Source organism: Hemiscyllium ocellatum, chromosome 15 (genome assembly GCF_020745735.1).
Source record: "Hemiscyllium ocellatum isolate sHemOce1 chromosome 15, sHemOce1.pat.X.cur, whole genome shotgun sequence".
NCBI classification, from domain to species: domain Eukaryota; kingdom Metazoa; phylum Chordata; class Chondrichthyes; order Orectolobiformes; family Hemiscylliidae; genus Hemiscyllium; species Hemiscyllium ocellatum.
In genome coordinates this window covers 25,517,070-25,531,137 of record NC_083415.1, presented here as the reverse complement: position 1 = coordinate 25,531,137, position 14,068 = coordinate 25,517,070, and positions in this window count along the sequence as shown.

Below are 14,068 nucleotides of genomic sequence, written 5' to 3'. Positions count from 1 at the left end.
ACATCTTCAATCACTTTGTTACTTCTTCAAAAAACTTAATCAAGTTAGTGAGACACGATTTCCTAGGCACAGAGCCATTGAGTTGCCTTTCCAAATATGTGTAAACATAAATTGCAGAGGATTGTTTCCCAAATTGTCTCCTCCAAAGTAGTGATAATTCTGTTATACTACAAGGAAACACTGCAATATAGGCTCAAGACTGTAGGAACAACCTTCCTCATCTACAGACATAAGACTTGCTGTGATTTCATGCCATGTCTTGCATCAGTGGCTCTTACATTGATATCCTCACTGTAAACCTATCATGGCTCTACTAACACCCATGGGGAAATGGTAGTGGGGAAATTGACGTTGGTGGTCATCTTTCAAGGTTCCATAGAACTCTGGAATAGTTCCATTGGCTTGGAGGGTAGTTGGTGTAAACCTTCTATATAAAAAAGGAAGTAGAGAGAAAACAGGGAATTACAGGCCTAATGGCAGTAGCAGGAAAATGCTAGAACCTATTGTAAAAGATTTAATAACAGAGCATTTGGAAAGCAATGACAGATTGGACAGAATCAGCATGCATTTCTGAAGAGGAAATAATGCTTCATAATGACTCAATTTTGTAAAGGATGTTACTAGTAAAGTTGATAAGGAAGAGCTGGTGGATGTGGTTTACTTGGACATTCAGAAAGCTTTTGATAAAATCCCAAACGTAAAATGAAAGCAAATGTATTGGAGGTAGTGTATTGACATGGATAGAGAACTTTGGTTTCCTTATCTGAGGAAGGATGTTCAACAGAAACGAAGACTAGGAACAAATGGGTCTGGGGTCTGTGCTTAAACTTCAACCATTTAAAATATATATTAGTGATTTAGATGAGGAAACTACGTGTCATATCTCCAAGTTTGCAGCTGACACAAAGCTGGGTGGGAAGTTATGATCTGAGGAGGATACAGAGAAGCTTCAGTGTGATTTGGACAAATTAAGTGGGATTAGATATAGCAGATGAGGTGGAAAGTGGATAAATGTCTGGTTATCCTCTTTGGTAGCAAAAATGGACAGGCAGATTATTATTTGAATTGCAACAGATTCAGAAAGGGGGAAGTGCATTGAGGCCTCATTGCTCTTATACAGCAGTTACTGAGAGTGAACATGCAGGTGCAGCAGGCAGTGAAGAAGACAAATGCTATGTTGGCCCTCATTGTGAGAGGATTCAAGTAGAGGAGCAGAGATGTCTTACTGCAATTTTACAGTAAGAGTATTATATGTAGCTTTGGCTTCCTTATCTGAAGAAGGATGTTCTGGCTATTGAGAGAGTTGTAGCAGACTGATTCCTGGAATGATGGGATTAACATAAGGGGAGAGACTGATTTAGAAGAATGAAGGGTGATCAATGGCAATTCTACAGGACCAGACAGGAAACTCACAATGACTGGGGAGTCCAAACAAGGTGTCACAGTCTAAGGACATAGGGTAGACCATTTACGACAGAGATGAGGAGAAATGTCTTCACTCAGAGAGTGGTAAGTCTGTGGAATCCTTTACTACAGAATGTGGTTAAGGCCAAAACATTTAATGTTTTCAAGAACAATTTAGATATATTTCTTAGGACTAAAGGGATCAAAGGGTATGGAGAGAAAGCAGGAATATGGTACTGAGCTGGATGATCAGCCATGATCATATTGAATGGCAGAGCAGGCTTGAAGGACTGATTGGCCTAACTCTACACCTATATTCAATGTTTTCTATCTTCCTTCAGTGTAATGCAATATACTCTAAATTAAATTACAGTGGCTTTGACTTCCTCTCAAATGGAGGAAATATAAAACATACATTTAAAACATTCCTCACGGGGAAGTTCAGCTGTTCAAACATGTCTTTTTAAATCAACATTTAGTTTTATCAACATTTTATTTGCATGTTTGGATTACATTGTAAATTATTAATGAGAGATTGCTGCACCATAATTTCCTCAGTGTTCTGGAGTGTAATTAGAAATTATCAAAGATACAAAATATTTAATGTGATTAATGCCAATGTTATAATTTTTGGACATATAGTTAAAATAATGCGAATCATGAAATTGAAGGCCATGTCTTTTCTGGATTGCAAGTCTATTAAAATGAGTAGATTTTTTTTAAAAAGTGAGTGATTGAGTTAACAGAAACCAATGTTCTGAAACAGCGTTACTCAACTTCAAATGTTAACTTTGTTTATTTCCACAGATGTTGTCAGACTTTCTGATTCTTCAGCAAATGCAGTTTTTGTTCCAATGCGAGAGTACTTCTGGATTTTGAAACATATTCATTAAGCTAAATATTCAGGTAGTGGAATTGACTGCATTAGAGTCTGATAGAATGGTCGGAAACACAGATACTCACCATGAGTATACAGGTAATATATGTGGACAACATTTTGACAAAAATTATATAAGCAGAGAGTTTAATAGGGATTTTCATAATTAGGAACAGAGTTATTAGAAAGAGCTAAGAACGGAACAACTTCTGTAAAGCTTACTTTTTTTAATATTCCCCCACACCCCACCTTTCAACAAAACTGTTTTAGTCTGGGTTTCAAGTTAGAATAGTTATATGCATATTTTCATCAAATTAGGAAACATGAAATTCTGTTGAGCAACATTCATGCAGTTTCACAAAGTGAGCAAAACTGATGGTCGAATTTACTGGTTTCGATGATTCTTATTTCTTAGACCTCCATTTATAGACAAAAATATCAGTTTTATTCTACTGTAAGCAGTTGACTGTATTTTAATGTATTTAACATATGATGAGGAATTATAGTAAAGAACTTTGCAATGGAATCTCTGGTTAAAAAACATGTTTTTTAAATATATACCCAACTCTGTGATCTGCCTGTATTGCTCTCAAGACAAAGCTTTTCACTGTGCCTTGGTACATGTGACAGTAAATTCAACTCAATTGAGAAGAGAACCTGGGACAGGAAATGGAATCTTTAGGTTTCTAGGGAAGCTAAAAATAGAAACTGAAATTGGAAACTAAAAGCTCTGGGCAAACTGAAACTGGTTGAAAAGGACAGTTTTCTAAATTCAGGTGATAATCCCAGCAGTGCAGCACAGACAGACCAAGGAAGACAGAGGCTGGATTCAGAATCTGGGTTTAGGGAAATACACAGTTGGTTTAAATGTTTCTGTCACTTAATGGATCTACACAATCAAGACTATTGCGAGCTCAGATATGTGCCAATTTAGTGACGACTGTGCCTGTGGGACTCTTTGCTGCTATCAGCTGATATTCAGGCTAAAAACCGGACAAAAGAGAGCTCAGTTCTCCGTAAGAAAAGACAGAGTGCTGAATTTAAGGTTTCTTTACAACTAAATGCAATTTCTGTCAAATATTTTGGAGATTGACAGAAGGCACAGCAAGATTTTTTGTGGCATCGTATCTGTTTGAGCTACTCTTGGAGAATTGTCCAATTGTGAATAAAGCTCGTATGCGGCTCTTGTGAAATTGACACACTCTGGGTTACTTCACGATATTGTGAGAAGAGAAATTGACCTCACGCATACAGAATCGTCACTCTGCACAGATGAGTCTCAGCCTTTTCCCGGAAGTACAGGCGGGTTACAAAAGGTCGATGTTAGTCGCAAGGCTACACAGCTCTGATTACAGTTGATAGTTTGGCCTTATTGAAATGGGCAAAATAATGCTGTGGGTCCGGCAGTATCAGTCAGTTAAACAATGGCAACAAGAGCTTAGCTAATCTAAAGGCATTGATAATGTAATTGGGAGTATCCTATTAACAATAGTCCTAGAGGGTTGTGGTCATCCATATTGAGTATCTTGGTGACATCTAGTTTGCGGGGGCATTGTGTTGGCTGGATTCCTGGGAGGCAGAGAAAGCCTGCGGGGCTCCTGGAGGTACAGTGTCATTGTGAGTTAGGGAATCCCGTTAGCTGGTTGTTTAGATAACATTCCTCCGATGAGATAACGGTTCGTTTACTGTCAATTCCTGACTATAGTTAATTTGAGGCATCAATGGCATTTTGGGTAAGCCCTCTTTTAGCTAGGGACAAACATGGCTTCTGAAAGCAAGTTGTAGACAAAATGGTGTTCCCTTCTCCCACAACTATCTACACGGCCATATGGCAATCCTTGCTTCCGATTCTTTCCCCATTTTAATACATGCTGTTCCTAAAGTAACTTGCCATTCATTGGATATCTGCCAAAAGACTGTCATTCCTCGTGCCCTGCATCAAAAGACCACTATGTACTCAGACAAATGTGGCATTCCAAAGCTGCCCTTCTTGATTGAGGACAGAGTCTGAACATGTCGGACAAGCGGAAGATGGTAGTGTGATTCTCTGAGAAGGGCCTGAAGGTCCTGATTGAGGGTATGGTGCAAAGGAGAGAAATCCTGTTTCCAGAGGACCAACAGAGGAGGCTGCACAATAGACTGTGGTAACCTGCTTCAGTACTGTCTTGGTGGTAAGGAGGAATAACCAGTGGTGGTGTGTAAAAGTAAAACTTTCCTGATGAAGGGCTTATGCTCGAAACGTCGAATTCTCTATTCCTGAGATGCTGCCTGGCCTGCTGTGCTTTGACCAGCAACACATTTTCATCAGTGGTGTGTAAAAGGTCAATGAGCTTCTCAATCACACCAGTCACTCCTCCTCAGGAATGAAGGCTGAATAATAGGAGGATGAGAAACCTGGCACACACTCCCAGTCTCTGTTTCTCAATAATCAACAGGACGATGTCAGGGACATGTAGTTGGAGGTGGAACCACACATTGGCCCCTCAGAAATCTCCACTTCAGACATTCTGGAGGTGCCTGGGTCTTCCACTTCCACCCTATCTGTCATCACTCTGATCCTTAGAGAAGTTGAAGCCAAGGAGGATTCACTTGCCTGTGGTAAGATGGCCCTCAGCATGTCTGGGTTGCCTGACCAAGCCACCAGGGCCAGCAGGCTTCGCTGCTCAGCAGGCTCTCTCCACCCCAGCTGCAGAACTGGTGGTTACACAAAGATGTAGTTGGAGGGATAGGAAGGAAAGACCTGATTGAGGGCACTCTGTTGGCTCAGGTGATAATGTACTGTACAATGTTTGTCAAGTTTGTATAAATTTAATTGTTTTGATGAGACATTTGACTATTTGCCTTTCTGTGCAGTCCCAAATTTAATGTGTCAGTGTGCTCCCTAATATCACAGAAACATAGGATGTACTATAGAATGACTTCCATGGTGAGAGCCTGCTGCATCATGGAGAAGCAAGAGGGACAAGGCATATACAGGACGACAGGCCCTGCTGGCACAATTACCCCTCATCCTACACATCCCTGCTGTTTCTATGGCTGCTACATCCAAACGTGCTGGTATATATGAAGTGGTCAGCGATGTCAACAGTAGGGAGGGGCATAATGTATTAGAATGGTCGGGGTTAGGGACTCCACCAGTTTGTGAACCTGTACAGTGCAAGTGTCTATGTATAATGTTGCTTCCTATTAAAGGTCTTCAAATCAATGGGTCCTGCAGCCCCCTACCTCACACTCACCACACTTGCTCAGATGTGGTTGCAGCCATTTTCTTTCCCATTGGCAAAAAAAAATGCAATAAGATGCTCCTGATGTTAAGATAGGCCTTGGACTTGTTTCCTGATTCTGCCACAAAGCTCACTGTTTGCCACGTCACTCAGACTGTGTAAGATTCTGTTCAGAGTTTTGAAGGTCTCAGGACTGAGATTGATGACATCAGTACTGAGTGAAACTGATGAACAAATATGAGATCTGTCTCATTTGTATCCATCACTTAAATTACAGTTTATAATAAATTAAACCTGTAATTTCACTAAATTATGTTGATTTGGGGTTTGATTGTTACGGATAAAATTTCAAGAGGGATATTTTGTACTTTGGTTTTCTTATTGGGCTCATTTCATTTCTTTTGGTTTGTGGGTCTCCATAGGAATCGTGACAACTGTCATTAGGAATTATATCGGTGTGGAAGATGCATTAAAGGCAATATTAATAAGTCCATCCCAAACAATTAATCTTTTAACATTCAATATCTTTCTAACTTGGCTAAAGAGATTAGTATCAGCATAGGATATACTCTATGTGTGGGAAAGCTGTGAAAGGTGGGAGATGCCAAATGCATATTAAGAGTGGTAACCTTGAAAATAACTGACAATCATCATAACAGCAAAATAAACCATCAATTAAACATGGCAAATTAAGAAAAGAACAGTAGACTGGATGGACATAACACTACATGAAGTGCAGAGTGAGAGCTTTGTTATGGTTTTACTTAGGTTTCTCAATATGTATATGATGATACATCATGCCTGCAATGATAGATGCATAGATATAAATTCATACCATGGGATTTTGAACCACCAGGAAAGTGACGTCTCAAGTATTTTGGTAAATACACCTTCAATCAGAACAACAAATGTGTGTTCAAAATCTCTGATCAGAATTGGTTAAAATTATGAAAAATGACAAGCAGAGTGGAAAATTATGGAAACTGGTTTTGCTGAATAGATAGTAGCAACACATACACTCATGACTTCATTTTCAGTAATAAACTTCTTCTATTCATATATTTGTTGCAGCTAAAGAAATGAATTTTGTATTTAGAACTAATTGCTGGTGGTATCTATCAAATGACCCTTTACAGTAATATTCACTTATCTGCTTAGTACAAAATAACTTTATGTCAATGTATTACTTGAACTTGTTTTCAACAATAGTTACATAAAAGTGCAATCATTATGTCATTATTAATGGTTGGCTGCTTCCCACACCCTTTCATTGTCATTGAGGGATAGTTATAAATTCAGTTTTTTTAAGTCAAAGAGGTTATTAAAGGATTAACTACCTTTGGTGTGGGGTTATAAATACAAATGTTTGTTTATGTAAGGCACAAACTCAGGGAAGTTAACTGAAGGGATTTAAATGTAATAAATAGACTTTCATGACTGTAAGTTTGTTTTTTTTTACATAGTGATGTCTCTAATAAATATTTAGAACTTTGTTTCTTTTCACTTGAGCCCATTGTGGATGCTCGGTGAGTACTGGCATAGAGTGTATCTGGGCAAAGGGTGGTGAGTGAGGACATGAAAATGTATTAAGTTGGCATAGGGGCTATGAGGGCCATGGGACTGATGGGGCTTATGGGTTGGAATAAAGGGTGTCAAAGATCTTTGGAGGGATGTGGGGGCATGGTTGATTTGAGTGGCATGGATGGGGCATGTGAGGGGGTGAGAGCTGAAGGGGCAGGAGGGCCAGAGGGACCTAATGTTTTAAAAAAAAACTCAGATGCAGTTCCTGCAAGCCTTTAAAGTAGTTTGATGGTGGCAGGCTTAAGTCCACTCTTATCCTCTCAAAAAAAACCTGTCATTTGCACCACTTTTTCTCGAGGCAGGCAGCATGAGTCAGAAAATCTCCCAGTTTGATGCAGGATTGAAAATTCAGGCATACATTCATGTCAAACAGAATCAATGCCCAATAATAAAAATGTGGGTTACACTTGCAATGGATCAGTAAGTCAAAAGGCTGGATCACAACTATGGTATAGGCTGCAATGACTGGAAGATGAATGGAGAAGGGAAAATAATACAAGTAGCTACAATTATGAGTTTACTATTGTTATGGCTCAGGAGATTTCTGAACACTCCAAACCGCTGACTGGGTATTGAAGATTTAGAGCTTCAGTGACAGATTGAAGATGCCAAGTTTTACAGTGTAATGGATTTCTGTCTCTTGGAGGCAAAAATATATTGTAAATGTGATATGATTGCTGAGGAAAAAATACACAATGAACTATGGTGCATTACATTGCTGTCATTTATATTTGCTGGGTGCTTATTGACAATGTAGTTATTAAAGTGCATGGAAGCTATGCACAGTGCAAAATTATATATAATTTGTAATAGATGCAAGAGGTATAAATATAAAAAATACTAAAAGCATATACAATCTGCATTTTTTTCACCCCCCACCACATGTTCGCCCAGTTTTCGACATTTGTTTCCCTCTTTCTTTAAGGTGATTCTTCCTTGAAGAATGGAAAGTGAATGCCAACATATTGTTGAATGGAGTTCATGTGATACACTTTATGGGACTTCTGTCCATCCCATCACCCTGTATGGCTGAAAAAAGTACGTTGGACAGAATTTTTGATTTGATTTTGTGGTGTCAGTAAAGGCAACTTTAGAATTTTGGCATTACATTTCTTTAAGGTTCTGCCTTGCCTTATTTCTACACCATTTGTAATTCTCTGCTTCCCTGAAGAACTGATAGTGCAAATTCCTGGCATGTAAATTAGAGTGGGGTGGGGTGGTCACATGGCTGCAGCTCACTGAATGCTTGTCACAGCCATGCTCCAGATGCTTCTTCCGAACCTGGCCTCCATCTTTCTCAACTCGACATCGCGTGTCACTATTGGAAAACCATCAGCCTCACCACAACCAAATGCCTCCTCTTGGACCAACATGCATGACTCTTCAACGTTATCTTGGACTAAGGACACCTAGGACTTGCATGCTTCTGCTAGGTTACTTTTACTACCTGTCCAATCTTTCCAGAAATTCTGCCAGTTCCATTCTACCTGAAAAAAACATTTCTGATATGTAAGATTAACATTTTAAGAGTGAACTGGAAGAGTTTGTTAAATATAACACTGGCCTGACTTTAACTTTTCTTTGTGAAATAATTGTAAAACAAAATTTGTTCCTGTAAAAGGAAGGAATGCTCAGATATGGCAAGATATGGAGGTGCTGGTGTTGGACTGGGGTGGACAAAGTCAAGTCACATGATACAAGGTTATAGTCCAAGGGGTATATTTGAAATCACAAGCTGTTGGAGCGCTGCTTCTTCGTCAAGTGAAGTGCTCGCGATTTCAAATAAACCCATTAGACTATAACCTGGTGCTGTGTAAGATATGACATTCATTTGTAGGACCTCATGCTGTTTGATTTCTGACTTAAGATTAAGTCCTCTCAATGTACTTGAAAATACCCTTCACCCAAGCTGATTTCAACTCTGGTTACACAACTTTGAAAATAAAGTTTTCAAAGGTTGCGTTTGTAAGCTGCTTTCTTTCTCTGCTTGGGAGGTGAGCCTTAGAAACTGCCATCCAAGGTAAAATTCACATTGGTCTCTTCAGTAAAAGCAATTTGCTCAAATTCTATACCAGCGTGGGCACTATTAATGTGCAAATATCATGTACTTTCTCCTAACTATGCATTTTGCCAACATTAATCTCAATTATCCTCTTGGATACCTGCAGCATGTAGGAGTTATTTCCTCAGAAGAGCAATTTGACAGCATAAGGAAAATGGGCAGAAAATGTATACCACCTCCACTCCAGAAACTCTAGTTTGCAATTCCCAGTAACACTGAAGACAATTTCCAAGCTTATATATTTATAGATATTTCAGAAATAGCTGTGAAAATAGCTATCAGGAGCACATAAAACATATCCCATTTTCATGATAGCTTATCCTTTCCAGAGGTTGACAGCATATTTATGTCACAGATAGTTTCAATGTGTTTCCTCAAAGTGGCCCATAATCAATGCATGTATAATGAACGTGTCCACTTCTTACCCTTGTAGTGAGAGAATCAATCTTAAATAATCTAGCAGTAAAGCCACTTGAAATTAAAAGGAAAGGTTAGTTTATTTCTAAACTCTTGATCTTGAGATTAGAAAAGGAAAAAAACACACAAGGATAAATTATAAGCAAAGATAAAGCAATGCTTATGAAAGGTTGAGTTGATTTCAGCCTCAATGGTTTTGATGCACACCTATGGTTTCAAGGTCAAGACTTTAGAATTGCAGAAATATTTAAGCGACTCTGATGGCTTCTACAGTTGACCTGCCAGAGGTTGTTCTCACAAGTTGTTTGTAGATGGAATGAAGTAGGGAAAAAGAGTCCCATGTTCCTCTTTAATTGTATTGCAAGTTGATCCTTTCAGAATTAGGAGAAAGTGAGAACTGCAGATGCTGGAGATCGCAGTCAAAATGTGTGGCCACATTCCTGCTGAAGGGTTTATACCCAAAATATTGACTCTCCTGCTCCTTGGATGTGGCTGACCAGTTGTGCTTTTCCATCGCTTTTTGACTCCTTTCACAATTAGTTGATTAGTTTGTTTACTCCTTTCTCTCTGTGATGCAAGCAGTCTTTATGTGGTGATCTGAAGATGGCTCTCTCATTGTGCTTCTACTGTTTATGCATGTCCTACTTTTTTTCTGTGTTTTTATCTGGTAAGCAAAGATAGCTACTATGTAGCAGTATGGTGGCGCAGTGAGCAGCCCTGCTGCCTCACAGCACCAGGGATCCGGGTTCAATTCCAGCCTCGAGTGCCTGTCTGTGTGGAGTTTGCACATTCTCCCTGTGTCCAAACACCCACAGTCCAAAGATGTTCAGGTCAGGTGAATTGGCTATGCTAAATTGCCCTGAGTGTTAGGTGCATTAGTCAGACTAAATATAGGATAGGGGAATGGGTCTGGATGGGTTACTCTTCAAAAGGTCGGTGTGAACTTGCTAGGCCGAAGGGCCTGTTTCCATACTATAGGGAATCCAATCAATAATGTGACGTGGATTGTTTTGAATGCCAAATGCCTGTCAATTCTGGCTCATTGTTTTTGTGTTCTTGGATTTATAGCAATGGCAGATTTGAAATTCATCAAAATTCCACTTAGACATCCATTTGTAATCTACTTGAATCCCTCTAGATGGTTGACAAACATTACCCCATTCACACCACACAAGTGCCAGCTAATTTCCATGTCAAACAAGAGTAAATCTAACCATCACCCAAACATGTTCAATACCATCACTGAGTCCTCCACTATCAACAGCCTGGGGTTTGCCATTGACAAGAACCTGAACTGGGCCAGCCATATAAATACAGTGGCTACAAGAAAAGTTCAGAAACTATGAATTCTGTGGCAAATAACTCACTTCCTTTCTCTTCAAAGCTTGTCCACAAATCCATGACACAAATCAGGAGTGAGATATATTCTTCTGAACTGACCTGGATGAGTGCAGCTCCAATACCATCCAGGACAAACCAGCCGATTTGATTCATTGTCATCAACAGTCCCTCCCTTTGCAACCAAAGTATAATGACAGTGATGTGTTCCATCTGCAAGATGTACTGCAGTAACTCATCAAGCCTCCATCAACAATATCTTCCAAAACCACAAACGGTATCACCTCCACAAGGACAAGGGCAAGAGATGCATGACATCACTGTCAACTGCAAGTTCTCTTCTAAGCCACTCCCTACCTTGACTTGGAACTATACTGCTATTCCTTCACTGTTGCTGGCTCAAAATCCTGGAACTCTCTGCCTAACAGCAATGTGGATGCACTACACCTCAAGGACTGCAACAATTCAAGAGGCAGTTTAACACCATCTTCTCTAGAGAAACTAGGAATGGGCAATAAATAATGTAGCCAGAAACACCTACGTCCTGTAACCAAATAATAATTTGTAAAAATTGCAGTTTTAATGCACCAAGTGATTCTCAGAATCTACTTTGGAAGTCATTAAGCTCAGACTAAGGTTTAAAATTTTAATTTTTAAATACTTTCTGAAGAAAAAAATTAAGACTGCTTGAGCATAATGCTGGTGAGACTCAGAAATGCTCAAATTCGTTTTGTCCAGAACCATTCTAATATATCAAAAGGTGAAATTCTCCGATTTATTTCAAACAAGCACAGAAAAAAAATGAAGAAATTCTGCTAGTCAGAATGGAAGCCATATTGGACTCGCATCTCTGTTTTTCCCTCCACATGCTGCCAGACATGCTGAGTTTATCCAGCATTTTGTGTTTTTGATTCAGATCTCCAACATCTGAAATTGATGAGCATGACAGACTATCATTTGCAAATCCATGAATAAGCCCTAAAGATTCAGTTAACACTTTTCAGATAATCCACGTGTTGCAATTAAACACGAGGATCCAGTTCCGCGTTGCTAATATGCTTTCACAAAACATTGTGGTTGATAAGTCTCTTTACTTACTGGTAAACAATACATGAGTATAACAATGCAATATCCTGTTTTCACATTGTACAGTATGTACATTAGGGATTGACTCCAAATTAAATTTATTGAATTAGACTCTCTATTCGAGGGACCATTAGCCTAAATTGACCATTGCTATTTCAGAAACCAGATTTGGTTTTTGGAAATCTCTACCAAATTGAGTTGAAAAATGCCCATACACATCGAATGGATTACATGGTCTTGCAACCGACAAGTTTGTGCCACCTACATCTTAATGCATAAGACTGCATCTGATCCAAGTAACAAATGCATATAAATCAAATTTACCGTTTGCATATGTTCTATTGTTTGGTGTATATATCCTAAATAAGTACATTATAAATGTATTCATTTGCTTTAAAGCATTTGGAGTGCATTGTTTGTGCAGGGTTCAAGCCCATTTATTTCCAGGGGAATTTCAGCAGGTCGTAAGTCCTCGTTTAAAGTTATAGTTACATTCCTGAAAATCAGAAATTTAGGTGAAATAATTCCTATGGGAATCAATGTTAAAACTGGTTGGGTTCTGTCGTGCATTCCTTTCCAGAAGTAAATATTAAAACATTATATCATGTAAGTTGACATATTTTGTCATGTTAAATTTTTATATTGGTAAATTAAATAATTTTAAAATTATGTTTTAAAATATAAAAGAAAAATCTAACTTTCTTCAATGCTGTACCTCGTGCTGGCCTCTGACTCTCAAATTTTCCACTCCCTGACCACTGCAGATCTTATCTTTCCCTGACCCTTAGACTTTAGACCCTTAGACCTTTACAGGGAGGGTGGGCAAAGCAACTGAGGTCAGCCACGGCAGACATCTTGCCAGCCAGGCGGAGGGTTGCAGTTCCTAGAAACAGTGATGGACAGCAAGAAGCAACATTGCAGCCTCTTGCTGGTGGTTATTAAAATAATGCTGCCTGGCAGTAGTTGAGATGCAGCCCAGGACAAGGGTAGCTCACGCAGACAGGCTGGAGCCTAATGAGTAAAGGTTTCCTGTTGTCAATCTCTTGCCTCAGGCTTCACACTTGGGGAAAGATTGTCTGTCAGAAAATGACACATAGGAAGGGGCTGCGCAATGGAAGACTGAGCAAGGAGAGTGGCTCAAAGTGGAGATTCCGTGAGCAGGAGGGGCTGTAGCAAAATGGTGTGAACCATGTGGGAAACAAAGTTAAAATGAACCTTGAGATGCTCGTAAAAGACTTAGTAAGGTGAAATAGAGCAATTTTAGTCAATGACTTACTGAATTTGCCCAAGGGAATAGGTTGCTCAGTAGCTAGAGAGGCATTTCTCCTTCAGGCAAAAATTTTATTGAAATGATTTGATTCAAATCTTTTGAATTACAAGCATCTGTAAATCATTAAAGTTTAAATATAAATGAATTTAAGTGGAGGCTCTGCTGCAGGTTCCAGTTAATTTCTTGGAAAATGTATCCTGCACCGCATTAAATGCAAGTATAACAATCCAAACAGATCTCCAACAAGAAACAAACTCTCTACGAAGGTTGACAAAGTATACTCCGAAATTGGCCATTAGTGAGGTTTCATGGTTCGGTGACAGATTAATGTAGCAATGTTCATTTTTAGAATAGAGCCACCTTGCAAGTTTTAAATTACCTTAACAAATGCCAGAGTAAAAATCAGGAGATTCTGTGAAACAACTATTTTGTAGTCTACATAACTTCACCTTTTAATAAATTAACATACAACATAATTAATATCAGAGGAATTCTCCAATTTTTTTCCTCTGAATATGATTACCGGTAGGTAATCTCAGAAGGTCTGATTCATATTAATGGTTTATCTGACCTTGTAGCAAAATTTGTTTTTTTTAGTGATAATTAGCATGGGAATACACATATATATATAGAAATGACAAACAGCACTTGTGCATCAGTTAAATTTGACACAAGAGAATTTAAACAGATATTCCTTAGCTATCAGCTATGTCACCTCTGGGAACATAATTAATGCAATTCATATGAGAACATATTTTTCACCAGAGAGCTGAAAATTATTGCTTAACTGATATTATGTACCATTACTG